Below are 18,427 nucleotides of genomic sequence, written 5' to 3'. Positions count from 1 at the left end.
TGGGGTTGAGGCTGAACGCCAAGAAGAGTGTGCTTTCTCCGGCTCAGAGAACCACTTTTCTAGGTGTGAACTGGGACTCGATAATTATGCGGGCGCAATTATCGCCAACACGCATAGCGTCGATCCTGGCAGCCGCCAAAGAACAGAAGCTAGGCCGAGCCGTCACTGTGAAACAGTTCCAGAAACTGTTAGGTCTCATGGCAGCAGCGTCCAACGTGATACCTCTTGGCCTACTGTACATGAGGCCACTGCAGTGGTGGCTCAAAACACAAGGGTTCTCCCCGAGGGGAAATCCGCTCCGCACGATCAAAGTCACGCGGCGATGCCTACGTGCTCTGGTCATGTGGAAAAACCCGGGGTTTTTATCTCAGGGTCCCGTGTTGGGGGCTCTTGTTCGTCGCGTAACGCTAACGACAGACGCCTCCCTCACGGGCTGGGGGGCGACCATGAGTGGTCGCTCATCCCAGGGTCTATGGCAGGAACATCAGCGGCACTGGCACATAAATCGGCTAGAGATGCTCGCAGTGTTTCTTGCATTGAAACAGTTCCTGCCCGACCTCAGGGGCCACCACGTACTAGTCAGAACAGACAACATGTCCGTGGTGGCCTATATAAATCACCAGGGGGGTCTGAGGTCTCGTCCGTTGGACAAATTGGCACATCGGATCCTCCTGTGGGCCCAAGGGAAATTGCTGTCAATCAAGGCAGTATATATCCCGGGGGCCCTAAACCAGGAAGCAGACAACCTGTCGAGACAGGGGCCGAGGCCCGGGGAATGGAGACTCCACCCAGAGGTGGTGGAGCTCCTATGGAAGGTTTATGGGAAAGCAGAGATAGACCTGTTCGCTTCGGCAGAGAACTCTCACTGCCCGCGGTGGTTTTCTCTGACCCATCCAGCTCCGCTGGGGCTGGATGCCATGGTACAGGAGTGGCCGAGGCTGCCTCTGTACGCCTTCCCCCCGATTGTTCTGCTTCCAGGAGTTCTGGAGAGGGTACGCCGGGACGGGGCCCAGGTACTCCTAGTGGCCCCGAACTGGCCGACCCGAGTATGGTTTTCGGACCTGATATCTCTCCGGGAAGGCTCTCCGATGGAGATTCCGACCAGGAGGGATCTACTCTCTCAGGCGGGCGGGAGATTCCTGCACCCACGCCCGGAGATGTGGACTGTGGGCCTGGCCTCTGAGGGGGCTAGGCTCATAGAGGAGGGTCTCTCGGCCGAGGTCGTAGAGACCATCCTACACTCCAGAGCTCCGTCCACGAGGAAGCTGTACGCTTTGAAATGGAGACTTTTCTCAGCTTGGTGCAGAGAACGCCAGTGGGATCCAGTTAACTGCCCGGTTGGTACAGTGCTGGAGTTCCTGCAGGAAAGGTTCTCTGCAGGGTTGACCCCCTCCACACTTAAGGTGTACGTGGCGGCCTTGGGCGCTGTCCACGTCCCTTGCAGTGGAGTGTCTTTGGGAAGACACCCTCTAATTACACGCTTCCTTCGTGGCACATTAAGGTTGAGGCCAGTTATGCACTCGAGGGTCCCGGCATGGGACTTGGCCATTGTTTTGAGGGGCTTGTCCGGACCTCCGTTCGAACCTTTGGAGGAGGTTTCGGATAAGTTCCTCACCCTGAAAACTATCTTCCTTTTGGCCATTTCATCTCTTAAAAGGATAGGAGATATTCAGTCCCTGTCAGTAGGGCCCTCATGTCTAGAGTTCGCGCCTGGGATGGTGAAAGCATTTCTGCATCCCAGGCCGGGTTATGTCCCCAAGGTTCCTACGAGCCCACGGGGCCCCATCACTCTACAAGCCTTCTGTCCTCCTCCATTCTTGACGTCAGACCAGGAAAGATTAAATCTGCTGTGTCCGGTGAGGGCACTGGATACTTATGTCCACAGAGCTGCCCTGTGGAGAAAAACTGAACAATTGTTTGTTTGCTTCGGACCCCCCAAGAAGGGGGCTCCTGTATCCAAGCAGAGGATGAGCAAGTGGGTGGCCGAGGCCATTTCACTTGCTTATGAAGCTGCCGGGCAGCCATCTCCTTTGGCTGTCCGGGCACATTCTACCAGGGGTATGGCTGCTTCTAAAGCACTTTTGTCGGGGGCTTCCCTCCATGATATATGTAACGCGGCCGGATGGTCGTCTCCTTCTACCTTCGTCAGGTTCTACGAGCTAGACCTGGCATCTACAGTAGGGGCACAGGTTCTCTCGTAACCGTGTGCGCTTCGGTTTCACACATACGAGACACTTGGTCCTATGGCGATGTGGGTATAAGCGTTCTCACAGCGTTTCGACGCAGCTCGAGTTCCCCGAAAGGGAACGTCTCAGGTTACGTATGTAACCCTAGTTCCCTGAGGGAACGAGACGCTGCGTCGCTCTGCCATACTCCCGGCGTGTCCGTGATCACTTACTTCAGGCTTTATCAGAAGTTAGTTCCTGTTTGTTTTCACGGACATTTTATAGCTTCCGGTCGATGACGTCATCACGCCGACGATCGATCTTTTTTCCGATGGAATGGTTCTACAGGCGCTTCACGACGCATTAACGCAGAGGCGTTCTCACAGCGTTTCGACGCAGCGTCTCGTTCCCTCAGGGAACTAGGGTTACATACGTAACCTGAGACGATAGCCTACTTCTTTTTCGTTTGTTTTCTTCCTGCGGTAATATGAATAACCCTCACTTCATCATTGCATATCAGACATTCCCACCTTCTGGAATAAAGTTGATTTGCACTTATTCAGTCATCAAAGATTCAATTATTGTTCTGCAAATAATGTTTACTGACGTTAGTGACCCTATAGTTATTACAAAAAATAATGGGAAAACTCATTCTTTTATCATTTTTTTCTTGTTATATTGTTTGAATTGAATGAGGAATACAAAGATTTGGGAAGGATTAAGGAAGTTGATGTCTAACTTTAAAGGTGCCCTAGAATGAAAAATTGAATTAACCTTGCCATAGTGAAATGAGAGTTCAGTACATGGACATCACATACTGTGAGTCTCAAACACCATTGCCTCCTACTTCTTATGTTAGTCTCGTGCATGAAAAACACCACGGAAAAATAAGTGATTCTCAACATAACGCCAACCGTGACGCAATCAATGGGGACATTTATATGTACAGTCTTGTTCAAAATAATAGCAGTACAATGTGACTAACCAGAATAATCAAGGTTTTTAGTATATTTTTTATTGCTACGTGGCAAACAAGTTACCAGTAGGTTCAGTAGATTCTCAGAAAACAAATGAGACCCAGCATTCATGATATGCACGCTCTTAAGGCTGTGCAATTGGGCAATTAGTTGAATTAGTTGAAAGGGGTGTGTTCAAAAAAATAGCAGTGTGGCATTCAATCACTGAGGTCATCAATTTTGTGAAGAAACAGGTGTGAATCAGGTGGCCCCCATTTAAGGATGAAGCCAACACTTGTTGAACATGCATTTGAAAGCTGAGGAAAATGGGTCGTTCAAGACATTGTTCAGAAGAACAGCGTACTTTGATTAAAAGTTGATTAGAGAGGGGGAAACCTATAAAGAGGTGCAAAAAATGATAGGCTGTTCAGCTAAAATGATCTCCAATGCCTTAAAATGGAGAGCAAAACCAGAGAGACGTGGAAGAAAATGGAAGACAACCATCAAAATGGATAGAAGAATAACCAGAATGGCAAAGGCTCAGCCAATGATCACCTCCAGGATGATCAAAGACAGTCTGGAGTTACCTGTAAGTACTGTGACAGTTAGAAGACGTCTGTGTGAAGCTAATCTATTTTCAAGAATCCCCCGCAAAGTCCCTCTGTTAAAAAAAAGGCATGTGCAGAAGAGGTTACAATTTGCCAAAGAACACATCAACTGGCCTAAAGAGAAATGGAGGAACATTTTGTGGACTGATGAGAGTAAAATTGTTCTTTTTGGGTCCAAGGGCCACAGGCAGTTTGTGAGACGACCCCCAAACTCTGAATTCAAGCCACAGTACACAGTGAAGACAGTGAAGCATGGAGGTGCAAGCATCATGATATGGGCATGTTTCTCCTACTATGGTGTTGGGCCTATTTATCGCATACCAGGGATCATGGATCAGTTTGCATATGTTAAAATACTTGAAGAGGTCATGTTGCCCTATGCTGAAGAGGACATGCCCTTGAAATGGTTGTTTCAACAAGACAATGACCCAAAACACACTATAAACGGGCAAAGTCTTGGTTCCAAACCAACAAAATTAATGTTATGGAGTGGCCAGCCCAATCTCCAGACCTTAATCCAATTGAGAACTTGTGGGGTGATATCAAAAATGCTGTTTCTGAAGCAAAACCAAGAAATGTGAATGAATTGTGGAATGTTGTTAAAGAATCATGGAGTGGAATAACAGCTGAGAGGTGCCACAAGTTGGTTGACTCCATGCCACACAGATGTCAAGCAGTTTTAAAAAACTGTGGTCATACAACTAAATATTAGTTTAGTGATTCACAGGATTGCTAAATCCCAGAAAAAAAAATGTTTGTACAAAATAGTTTTGAGTTTGTACAGTCAAAGTTAGACACTGCTATTTTTTTTAACACACCCCTTTCAACTAATTGCCCAATTGCACAGCCTTAAGAGCGTGCATATCATGAATGCTGGGTCTTGTTTGTTTTCTGACAATCTACTGAACCTACTGGTAACTTGTTTGCCACGTAGCAATAAAAAATATACTAAAAACCTTGATTATTCTGGTTAGTCACATTGTACTGCTATTATTTTGAACAAGACTGTAAGTCCCCAACATTTGCATATGTCCGAACATGTTTATTGACAGGTGGAACTTACGGAGCCGAATCATCGGGACTGCAGGCAAACAAGCGACACTCGAGGATAGCGAAAACACAGCTCTCATGGACACACGTCATGTTCCTTGACGTGTGAGGAAAGTGAGGACTTTTCTACCGTTCCCACAGATAAACAATGTCAACAGTCATGGTTGATATTTATAATCGGATACCGCAACAATTTAATTCAATATTGTTCGTTTGTTCGGTCTATTTCAAGCAAGCTTCGCTCAGCGTATTAAACTAAAAAAAGTGGCAATTACAACTGTATTCCTGCAAGCAGTGAGTAGCGATTTTATCCACTTATTGACTGTTTAAACTATTTCTGATGAAAATGAAAGTTTCTTAGAGAGACCGCACTGTCTAGATGACGCAAGATGCTTAAAGTAACAACAGGAAACACCAAGTATCATACAAAACTAAATAGTGTGTCTAATGACAAAGGTTAATATTATTTTGTATTACAAAATACGACCGTAAATATGTTGCTTACAGATCGTTCACTCTTCCTCCACCATATAAGTTAAAATGATAGTCATTTGGCAAGGCTATATTTATATTTTTGAGAACTTAAGTAGTATGTTTTTACATGTTTTTCCACAATGTGTTTTTCACTGTGTGATAACATTTGCAAAGCCCTTTAGTTGCTGTTGCATTGCTATGTCCGACAACATTTTAGGGCTGTTTATTATAACAACAAATTACGCTGTCTGTGTTAATGAATTATATTGAACCTGCTAAAATGTTTCTATAATTATATTTTCTTTTCCAAATGTGACAAAACAAAAGAATATAGCCTATGGTTTGTATCATACTGATTATAGGTGATATAACTGATAAATAACAGTTGCCGTGAAAACACCACGCTGGGGGGTAGCCTAAGTCAGAATATGTTTAAAAATGCACGTGAAAGGGTTAAAAAAACTTTTCTGACTAACTAAAAACAATAACTCCTCAAAAACTAATGCTTTCCGAATTCATTTAAAAACAAAACAAAACAAAAACATTCTGTGAACGTTCTGGATATCAACATATGTTAGCTGGGCTTTATCCATATGTTAGCTCGGAAGGCCAAGCAAAGCGATGAAAACATGTTGACAACACTACAGTTCACTGAAGCCTCATCTTTTTTCTTTACATAAGCCTTTATGCAGACATTATGCTAAAATATCACATTGTGACATTTGTGAAAGTAATATCTGGACATTTAGTTGGGGCATTTTAGGCAGGTCAGTTTCTATGTTAGAATAAATCGGATGGACGGACGGATGGACGGATGGACGGACGGACGGACGGACGGATGGACGGAACAGATAGGACGGAACAGATACGGAATAGATAGATAGATAGATAGATAGATAGATAGATAGATAGATAGATAGATAGATAGATAGATAGATAGATAGATAGATAGATAGATAGATAGATAGATAGATAGATAGATAGATAGATAGATAGATAGATAGATAGATAGATAGATAGATAGATAGATAGACAGATTTTTTAAGTTCTAATAAATGTTAATCTGTTTTGGTGACCGGTAAATATCACCAGTTACTGCTACAGTCTGCCACTACTAAATGAAATACACTGAGTTATGAAAGCAGCCAATAAAATAAAAAAACTCGAATGGAACACAAGCTTCAGCCCCCAGACAGTACAGCATTCAAACACATCCTACACACAAACTAACACTTACCGCAGAGCAGACCAACAGACGTGAAACAGTGTTTTAACATGCTTACCTTCTGTCTACTTAAACAGATTCTTGAAGGCAGAACAGATTTTTCTCTGGCTGATGCACTCGTTTAAATGGATATTGGCTTTTTATTTGTATTTTACAACTGCTCGGATAAAGCAGGCATTGGCTTTCGAGTGCTACTGACACAGCATCAAGTTTTAAAAACATGATAAAGAAAGTAATGAAAGCAGGTTTTCATCAAATCTGCCCCATTTTTCACTTATGAGCAAACATTAGTGTTAAGAAGATGCTTTTATCTGAAAAGATTAAAAGGGGTTGGCTTTATGATTTGTTTCTTTCTGGTTCTCCCGGAAAGATTTCAGTTTCTCAATCTGGTGTGATTTGCAGATCACAGAGGAAATAAATGTGTTAATATTTATTTATGAATTTTCAAGATGAAATCTGAAGAGCCTTGTTAACATCTGCGGATGAAATGACAGAGTCGCTGTGATGCTGAAGTTTCGCTGGACAGACGAAAATCGGGTAGACTCTTGGAAATGGGGGTCTTACTGGTGACCGGGGGGCAGAGATTGAGAGATTAGAATGCTTTGAGCAGTAAGATATATGACCTGCACTTAAGAATTTCAGCCATCTCTTACATCTGAAACTAAAATGAGCCCAGTGCTATAAATGTAAAATGAGATGCAGAAAGAGCCTAATACTGTGTTTCCTCTATTGCTGTTTCTCTGCATTTCCATCTGTTGTATTTTTTAATTGTTATCTATTCCTTATCCCTTCTTGCTGGGAATAATTAATAACATCCTGTTAAAAGAAGTTTGAAGCTGAAACTTGCACTGTTTGAAATTGTCTTAAGCATTCGTGTCACAGCAGTATTGACAAGCCCGCCACATGATAGCTAATGCAACCTCCTTTTAACATTTGAAATCTTATAAGAAATTCCATAAGTATCATTTTTAATTCAAATGATCTTTAGCACTTTTCACAAGGCTCATAATTCCAACAGTGCCTTACAAACTTGACCAAGCCCAAAAACTCCATGAGATGTTTAAGTTAGAGATTTTTTTTTATGATACTGAGTATTTTTTATATCTATTTTTAACCAATATTCAGATTTATTTGTTTTATTATTATTTATGACATTAGATTCATGTAAAATCATTTTGCATATGAATAGTTAAAAAGTGTATAAGTGGTAAAAAATATTAGCAAACCCTAAATTATTATTATTCAATCTCTAGTTTAATATACAGAAGGAATGATCCAAGGGGGAGGAAATCCTTGAATTGGCACATTTCAACAAATTATACAAAGAATACATAAAAAACATAATACAAAACAAAATGTAATAACAGCTGCCTGTTATTCACTCTCATACTGTACGAAGCAACTGCAGAATCATACAAATGTAAATTATAGCTTTCACAGTCAGCCTTATCATGGACAAACTAATTCTAAGTAATCTATCATTTCTAAACAGCTTCAAAGAGCCATATGAACATTTAGTTTCATGAATCATTTATTAGAATGTTTATTGGCCTATAATTTTGTAGCGTGAGGGTTGTAATCCATTTTTACACCAGAGGCCACTTTAAATTCAGATTGAACATAGCATACACATTCAATTGTGCATCTACACAAAATCTAAAGATAATATCTAAATTCCCTCGTAAACATATTAGGGTAGTGGAGTAGGGGAACACATGGTCCACAGAAAGTGTTTATTTTAATTTATTTTGAGTGACAAAATATATATTTACATATAGATCCACAAACACTTTTCAATTCTCAGAGGTTCTCAGTGTGTGTCAAATGCCAAATTAAACTTTTCAACACTTGCAAGACAGCAAGTATGCAATATTTGTTTGACATATCAATCCTATATCATTAGCTTTTTACTCTATGGATGGTTTTGGACCCCCACTGCTATGAGGCATGCTAGCATGCATTAAATGAATGAATGATTAGCATTGGCAATATGCAGATGAGCAGAAGCTGCTCTGAGACTTGACAGGGCCAGCAAGCAGATGTTCAGAGGAATCATCCATTTCCTCTACATCTTCCCTACATGGAGACAGAGAGACAAATGCCAATGTCTGATCTGTGCTTCAGAACAGGGCTGCCTATTTTGTAGAACTGCATGAATCTGGAAAAATTTCCAGATTTGTATTTGTTTCAAATAGAGATCACAATTCTTAAAAGAGAACTAAACAAAAATAACATGTCATTTACCAGAGGTTCAGACTAAATGTTAATTGCTGCAATCTATTTAAAATGTTGAAGTAATTTAAATGAATGGTAACACTTCACTTGAAGGGGTGTGCATAAGACTGACATGACACCTTCATAATCATATGACACGTCATGAATATGAAGGAGTTTTTAACGCATGTTTATGACAACTGTCATTAAGTGTCATTTGCTCAATCATGTCATTTTTAATGCAAAGATGGCATTATTTGAGATGTCTTTGATATGACAACTTGACATAAACCAATACATCACAACCTGTCAGTGTCTTTGTCATGACAACTTGACATTACCAAGACAACATAACCTGTCATAAACATGACATAGCAGATCAATGTTCAAACTTAAGAAACTACTTCGCTTTATGGGTTAACATTACATTAAACTGTCATGTGGTTGGTGTTGGCTGTCATGAGGCCATTATAATTTTTTTTATACATTGAATTTGTCATTAATGTCATTAACATTAGTCTGAGTATGCATTTCTTACGATTTTTTCAAAAGTTGGGATGCAGCTTAAAGGGATAGTTCACTTTAAAATGAAAATTCTGTCATCCTTTACTCATCCTCAAGTTGTTTCAAACCTATATGAATTTCTTTCTTCAGCTGAACACAAGGGAAGATTTTTTGAAGAATGTCAGTAACCAAACAGTTAACTGGAGCCATTTACTTCCATAGTAGGAAAAAAAAAAATACTATGGAAGTCAATAGCTCCAGTTAACTGTTTGGTTACTGACATTCTTCAAAAAAATCTTCCCTTGTGTTCAGCTGAAGAAAGAAATTCATATAGGTTTGAAACAACTTGAGGCCCGCGGATCGGTTGAATTTGACACCTATATGTAAACATACTAAAATCACGCCATATAGTCGCTCTCATAGAAAACACCCCATTGACATAAAAGAAAATGTTAAAAATCTTCATTTGTGTTATATTGAAGAAACAAACACATCTTGGATGTCCTGCGGTAAGCAGATAAACATTAAAATTCTTTTTTGGGTTGCTTGCGTTGATTATTGATGTAATCAATACAAGTGCCAGGTAACTATGGAAGCAGAAAAGACTCATTAATAATTCACGCAAAAAACACAATGCACACGTGTAGACAATTTCACATGCATGAAACCAAATTTACATGCACAAAAAAATATTCACGTGCGAAAAATTAAATTATATATTCATAAAATACATGACGATTTGCACATTCACATTCAAGGAAAAACTTGTAAATTTGAATCATTCGAAAGTTTTTATGCACAGTTGTAAATCTAAGAATTTGCATTTGTGAAATGTATTTTATGAATATATCATTTTATTTTTCGCACGTGAATAGTTTTTTGTGCATGTAAATTTGATTTCATGCATGTGAAATTGTCTACACGTGTGCATTGTGTTTTTTGCGTGAATTATTAAAGAGTCTTTTCTACTTCCATAGGTAACTTTCAAAAAGTGATTTGCTCTTTTAATCATATTTACTCTCACCATTTTTTCCCCACCTTTATTTAACCAGGCAACTTTTCAACAACAGCCTGGCAGGAGAATTAGATCTCCAAAAAACATATTTTGCAGTTTATATACATTAATGTAATACATTTACATGCTGCAATAAAAACACTGCCTTAGTTGTTTTTTAAAAAAAACCTCTATTTTAATGGTTACTGAAAAATGAAACCTAAAAAGAACATTCCTGAAATGTTATTATTTGGTTCTCAAAAAATAACCAAACAGCAACCAAATATGTTAGGGGAACGTTCTGTGTTTACTGCTTGTGTGGTTGAAAAGACTGTGGCTGTTTCATACCAAGGCAACGGCTCTCTCTGGCTCAACGCAAGCGGTGACGCAGATTTGAATATTCTGGTGTGATTTTTAAAAAGCTTTATGAGACAGGTGAATGTTAGAAATGGAATTGAGTGGGTGTTTGAATCGAGATTGCAATCTTTTAATGATTAATCGTACAGCTCTACTATTTTGATTCATTTTCCTTTAAGCCACCCAGCTGGGGTTCACTCAGTTTTTGACTTGCTAATCAGTTTCTGGAACTGACACATGTATGTTGCACTATTGATTTATGGCTCGGTACCTGTCCTACAGTACTTTCCCTAAGAAGATATTTGATGTCTCCATTCTGTGTGAGCTAAACAGTTGTCAAAAGAGCTTCTAGAAGGCGACAACAGAGTTCTCAGCGGAAGCGGAGCATTTGTACTCCTCTGAGCTTGCAGCTGAAATGAAACTGACTAGATGTGTGTAGTGTGTGTTTAAATGTTTAGCTAATTACTACAATTCAATCCACTAAGGCCCAGTTACGCAGCAAAGAAACAGTTTTCAATTAAATGCAAACAAATAGACCACAATTTCATCCACATTTGCTAAATGGCAACATTGTGACCTGTTGTGCATTATTAGAGCAGAAATGGGAACTCATTCAGCCATACGTATAGAAAAAAATGGACAAGATATGCTACGTTATACACACATCACAAATAACCTGATTTTATTTTCCAAGTGAAAACCTTTGGGACACGCAGGGACAACTTTCCCTCCTTTGCAATCCATGCAGTGTCTTTAGCTTGTCCATTTCCAGCAGCATAACGTCATCATAAATGACTCGGAATAATCCCTGGATAAACACACCACTCACTTTTACAGTATTAAGGATCTCCTAGATATCAAATAAATCAAAGGCTTCTACTTCCCTGTGAAAGTTTTTTTCACTTTAACATAAAAGGACAAATAGCACATGTATCAGCAGAAGTGTGATGCGATCCGGAGGTTAAATGGAATATTTGAATAACTGTTCCTAGGGACTCATTTATAAAATGCACGTATGATCAGATTTGATCCTAAATTCCATTAATCTGATCTAATGCTAAATGTGAAAAACAAATTAGGATTCATAAAGGCGGTACACCAGCAAAAAGTGAGCTGATTAACATTTTTTGAATGAACAAATTGAGTAGCCATGTGCACAAAAAAATCTGATTATATTTTAATAATGTATGCCTTATTTTGAATGTATTAACATTTGCATGTCCATAATGTAATTTTGAGAAAGCAGACAGTAGTTTACAACCCTTCAAATAAAAGGAGCAAATAGAAATACAGACGAGGAAAAGCAACATAACAGACTAATATTTAAAAGGGTTACTGGCCAAACCTTTTAATAATTCATATTTCTGCCTCTGTACGGCTTTTGCAGAGGACATCAATGAAAATTTATATTTTGACAAAATTACTGAAATACATTATAATAAATGGCAATTGCAGACGAGAATAACCAGAAAAGACTGCTCATATCTTACTTTATTCCTGGGGCCTCATTTATACAATGCACTTATGATCAGATTTGATCCTAAATTCCATTAATCTGATCTAATGTTAAATGTGAAAATCCATTCGGGATTCATGAAGGCAGAAACGGATGTAAAAATGTTCTGATATGTACACCAGCTGAAAAGTGAGCTGATTAACATTAATAAACGTGGCCAAGTGCACAAAAATATTCTGATAAGTCAGAATGCGATTATATTAAAATTGTTATGCCTTATTTTGAATGTTAATACATTTGAATGTCCATAATTTTGAGAGCAGACAGTAGTTTACAACCGTTCAAATAAAATGAACAGATCAAACAGCAACATCGTTTTTAAAAGTGTTACATGGCTTAACTTTTCAATAATTCATAGTTCTGCCTATGCTGGACAAAATTATTAAAATACAGAATAATAAATGGCAATAAGAATACCCAGAAAAGACTTCTCATATCTTGCTTTATAGAGAAATATTAAGGTTGACCAACATATATTGAACTACATCATATATTGAACTAGCTATTAAACAAAAATGGGGGGAAACAAAAACAAAAGCTGAATAACTGATATGGACCCACTTTTTACACATCTCTGTTTAATAAGTGGGGGAGCAAAAAAAAGACACATCAAACGCATGGAACTACATCAAACAATGTAAGACAAAAACATGAGGTTAGGAATACTCAGCGAACTAATTAACACACATGAAACACTGAAACACAATCAGGGAAGGATCAAGGAACACAAACAAGAACAAGAATACAAGAACTTCAAAATAAAAGCCTGACAAGCGCAAGATCAGAAATCTTTATCTATCTATCTATCTATCTATCTATCTATCTATCTATCTATCTATCTATCTATCTATCTATCTATCTATCTATCTATCTATCTATCTATCTATCTATCTATCTATCTATCTATCTATCTATCTATCTATCTATCTATCTATCTATCTATCTATCAAGGACATAGCTATATATAGGCCTATGTGTATGCGTGTGTGTGTGTGTGTGTGTGTGTGTGTGTGTGTGTGTGTGTGTGTGTGTGTGTGTGTGTGTGTCTTTATCAAACTCTCTTGTACCTTGGTGTGCTTGAAAACTTGATTTGGGCTCTCCAATAAAATCTATTGTAACTTATACATTAAAATAGATTCATCTGCCATGTGTTGTTTCTTTTATGGCTAACAGTTTAGATAGAAATATGGCAAGCCTAATGGAAGTGTCCAGGTACCCTAAATTCAATTTATTTACAAACACACAGAGGCATCTGCCACTGCCAGTATCCCCATATGTCTCTTCTTGTGTGAGTGATCTCCAAGATGTCTATGCTTTATTGTGTTTCTTTTTCTTTTGAGTCATCATACTGCTTTGATTTCCACAATGTTTAAGTTATGTTTGATGACTAAACAGTGTTGGTAGGGGAGAAAAATGAAACCTTGCATATTGCAGGGTTTACACAACCTGTTCCAGCATGCTTTCACAAATATTGTCCTGCCTGTCACACAATCTGCTGAAAAACAGTAGATATAACTGTCCTTTAAACATTGTGCATAGCAGACAGTTAAATGAGACGACTGCAACTCTTACATATGTAAGAGTAGCAGCCGTCTCCTGAAAGATGCCTCCGTCAGGCCAGGGAGGTTAATTACAACTGTCTGTGCTACATTTTTTTTTTTTTTTTTTATGAATAAATATCTTAGTTCGGTTTGGAGGGTATGAAGTTTTCTCTTTTTACTGTTCCCGTGGTGTTACTGTTTAAGCTGAATACTAAAGTGATTTTACACTTTTTGCTGACTCACAAATCAAAGCAGGTGTTATATTTTTTTCTCTTTTCCAGCTTAATATGCAGAGACAACTAAAAGTAAGCAATTTGTAGCAGGTTTATTCCCTCAAGAGCAAACACTGTGGATCTGTGGTGTGATAAAACCTTGTTTGGTTTGTTTCAACATCCCGACACAGTAATTGACAGTGCAGTGCATATAGAGTGCAATACTCTGCTTCCGGAAGTCTGCGATTTTAAGGAAATATGCACAGTGCTAGTGAAGAGCGACTCTGTGATCAGCAGTAAACGCTGCTCCGCCTGAAAGCACTGCGAATTTGATTATGTTTGAAAAAGCAACATGTGTCAAACATCTACATAAACTATATGCATTCATAAACCTGTTGTGAGCTGATGTGGCTTCTTATCACAGAATGAGGCAGACAATGGCTGAAGCCGAAATCACCCCCTATACCTCTCTGTGTAAACCATAGTGGACGTTATTGAGTGCACTCATTCTATCCCACATTGCACCGCAATAACGATTGTACATCCGATGTACACACAGCGGTTGTCCGAATGCACTCACTCATTTTCATTCACTCCTTCAACTGTAATAGTGGACTAAAGTAGGGAATAGTGACTGAGGGGTTAGGGGGGCGATTTAGGATTCAGCCAATGTGTTATTTTATACTATTCTATACAGTGATACAGTTGATTAGCACTGCATTATAATATACTTATATAATATGTTATAATATGCATTATAATATGTATGCTCATACTTATTACAACAATACCAGAGAAGGCTTAAAGAACTCAAATTCACTTTATACTGTCGCAGTCATGTGTTTATTGTCATGTGTTTATTGTCTTCATGCTTAATCAATCAAAGGATTTCTATCTTCTTTTTATTCTGCTTCACATTGAGGATTTCCTGAAAATGTCATTATATTACTGATGTGGCGTTTCTGCTCAAGAGCACCATCTGGCTTCCAGTATGAATGAAACATGAGCGTATTTAGCTCCCAGCAGCAAGTAGGTCTCTGCAGGTTAGTAATAAGTGTTACCAAATCAGTGGGCATGGCCATAGGGACGTTTTCAACTGTGTTACCTGATTTGCCCAAGTGACAGTGTGGGCAGGGTTAAGGGGCAGGGCTGGTTGAAGGGGATCATTTTCAGTGTGTGATTAATAAACACCCATCAGTTTGTAAACACCCACAAATTTAGAAAAGTCCACTCTTGTTCTGCATCCTATTTTGGATAAAACATATAGGAAAAATAATACTTCTCTCTAAATAAATTCATATGATAGCCCATATGTTTTTCTTCAGTGTACAGGAGTTTTCTTCCCCACTAAATACAGTACATACCACAGAGACGGACGTCCTGCTGCTGTGTCTCCTGTTCAATTTATTTCAGCCTCCGGATCTGATTCTGGATCATATCTGTATTAGTTGAATCTGATTGATAGCCATGGTTTATTAGAGTAACGTTTTCTTTTCCACACATGACGATGTCAGCTTTCATAAGCTCTCGTGCAGTAGCTCCGCACTCGTGATTCTTTAGCTCCGCCCACCCGATACGCCTCCAGCTGCTCATTTTTTTCCGTAAAAGACTCGGTACAGCCTATATTTTTTTAATAAATATAATAAAACTAAAGACTTTTCGGAGATATGAAAGATGCATTACTACTCTATAGGTACTCAAGATTGACGTGAGATTGACTGAAACTGAGTGTTTCACCCCCCCCCCTCCCTTTAAAAGCATGTTATTTTACTGTTTTTACACAAAGACTTGTTCTTGACTTTGCATACCTCCTGACACAAATTAAGGAATGTATATCACATAAAAAACACAGATTTTAATAGTAATAATAATTATATAATATTTTAAAATAAATCTTAAAACCCTTCTAATGATTGTAAGCCATAGGCTGCATGTTAACTGTTAATATGTAAGCCTGAAGTAAAATGAGTTCTGTAAAATATAACTATTATTATTATTATTATTATTATTATTATATTAATATATTATATTAACTCTATTTTTAATCATGAAAATGTTATTGTAAATATAGGACATTCGCGCGCGCCCACACACACACACGCATACGCACGCGCACGCGCACACGCGCACGCGCACAAACACACGTGCACGCGCACAAACACACACACACACACACACACACACACACACACACACACACACACACACACACACACACACACACACACACACACACACACACACACACACACACACACCAAATCGTAGTATGTGGAAAAAAGTATTCCAAAGATACCCAGATACTCTTCACTTTCCGGTAGAATTTAATGGCTAATGTTGCCCACAACCCATTGGCTGGATCCCAAATGGCACACTTCAAATGTACTTTATCTACAAGACTGTAGGATGTCCCATTCATTATTTTAGGTTTTAGAAGGGTGTTCCCGAGTGTCCCCTTTGCAGCCGTTATGCACCCTTCAGCTAAGACAGCAATTTAGGCCTTGTCCCAAATGGCACCCTAAGCCCTCACGGTCTTCCTCTGAATCTGCACTTTCGTAATGTCGCTTTGACTGCCGGGAAGACTACCACCAGAGCGGGTTCGGCAGAAGTGTGCATCAAGGGCGCATATCAACCTCAAAGGGGGCGCTCACGAGCACCCTTTTGAAACCTAAAATGACAAATGGGACAACCTGCGGTCTCGTGGACTTAACGGACACGCGCACTCAGCGGCCATTGTAAGTCCACAAGACCGAAAGTGCACATGAAGTATACCATTTGGGACAGGGCCTTAGCGAGCTACGCGAGAGGACTTTACCCGGCAGTCAAAGCGGCATTACGTTACAAAAGTGCAGAAACTCCACAGGTTTAGGGCCATTTGGTATCAGCCAAACGAGGATTTGATTTGAACTACAAACACAGATTTTTTTTTTAAAAAAGTGTTAAAAATCGTTTTGTGAGATATTTTAAATGGAATGGAATTCCCATAGTTGCATGACCCATCAAAAATATCATAGAGATAAAAAAAATCCAGAGCATGAGTGTACAAGTTGGTTTGGAGGTAAAAATACAAATACGTGCAAAATGTCAGTTACTTTGTCTTACATGAAAACTACCCTATATATTCCAGTGAACTGATCAATAAAGCAAACACAACATTTCTGTTTTGTTAATTTAGTTTTTAGTAAATACAAATGCGACCTTGGGATACAAATGCGATTTTCCGCGGCCCCTGTAAAAGGGTCTTTATCCCAAACTCAAATACTTAAACATATATATACAGCCTTACTTGGCTTATTGTTTCTTTGCATATTGTTGCCCTATATTGCTCTCCTCTTTGTAAGTCATTTTTGGATAAACGCATCTGCTAAATGATTAAATAGAAGTGCTTATACAGCTCTGAAAAAAAATAAGAGACTCCAAGTTCAGAAATCAATGTTAAGTGGTCTCTTAATTTTTTTCAGAGCTGTAGGCATATTTTGGAATAAATGCATGATATGCGGTTTCTATATACATAATCAACATATTTAAATCAATATTTTTATATTTAGCCATCATTTTGATTATTTCACTCACAACGCTTCATTAAGTTGTATATATTTTCCTCAGTATAGCAGTCTTGTACCTTTGTCTTTTTGTCTGATTTTAAAATACTTTTAAATTCAAAGTTTGAAAACTTGAGTCACCTAATAGCTGGTTGGTTTGTGTCATGGTTTATAACTCTTTAATGAAGATCCTGGGAAAAATAAATGGGAAAATGTTTCCGGAATCAAGGACACTGAAAAAAGTGTGTAGGCACCATTTCAGTCTATGGCATGAGTTTTGGGCTTTGTGGCTGAATAATGGAAGCCAAGTGGGGTGGAGAGCAATCTTTTTTTGTAATTCAGTTTGGTGCAGAAATTACATATTTCACATTGAAGATTATTGTGATAATGTAGATTGGTATTTTAGGCTGTTGGTCACAGCTTTGCGACGCCATATTTAGCATTTAATTACATGCTACGTCTTCCCTCACAGTATTCAGGGAAAAAATATGTTCAAACTGCTGTGTTCTGATTGTCGGATCAAAATAGCAGCTCTAGAATACTTGTTCTGTAAATATTACCTGGCAACTAATTTAAGGTCTACAGAGCTCCTCTCACACTCTTACTTCTCAGCACAATGTATGTCTTAGGAGGTGTTGGAGAGAAAAAAAAACAGTTGTCAAGGAGCGACCTGTGAAAAATGACACGGCTGAAAATAAACACAAGAAGCACGGGTGTTAACACATGCTCAAAAGTGGAAACATCTATTGGCTCCTGTGAACAAGCAGTACAGCGATATGCAATGGTGTATACACATAGACTGTCTGTACAGATGCTAATGACTTGCTATACCAGTAACGCATGATCAATTTAAAAAAATAATATTTATTATTTTGCTATTACTTTCAAGAATACTGTATTTTCAATTAAAATAAATTATGTATGTGAGGTCTAATGATTGCATACAGTATAGGTAAACTTTGAAAGACATGTATGTGCCAGGACTAGAACTGCCCATCCCTGATCAAGGAGAAACACACATGTTGGATTTTCATGTTTTATGGGGACATTCCATAGATGCAATATATAT

This window comes from Pseudorasbora parva, chromosome 17 (genome assembly GCF_024679245.1).
Source record: "Pseudorasbora parva isolate DD20220531a chromosome 17, ASM2467924v1, whole genome shotgun sequence".
Lineage (NCBI taxonomy): Eukaryota > Metazoa > Chordata > Actinopteri > Cypriniformes > Gobionidae > Pseudorasbora > Pseudorasbora parva.
This window is presented reverse-complemented; position numbering follows the sequence as displayed.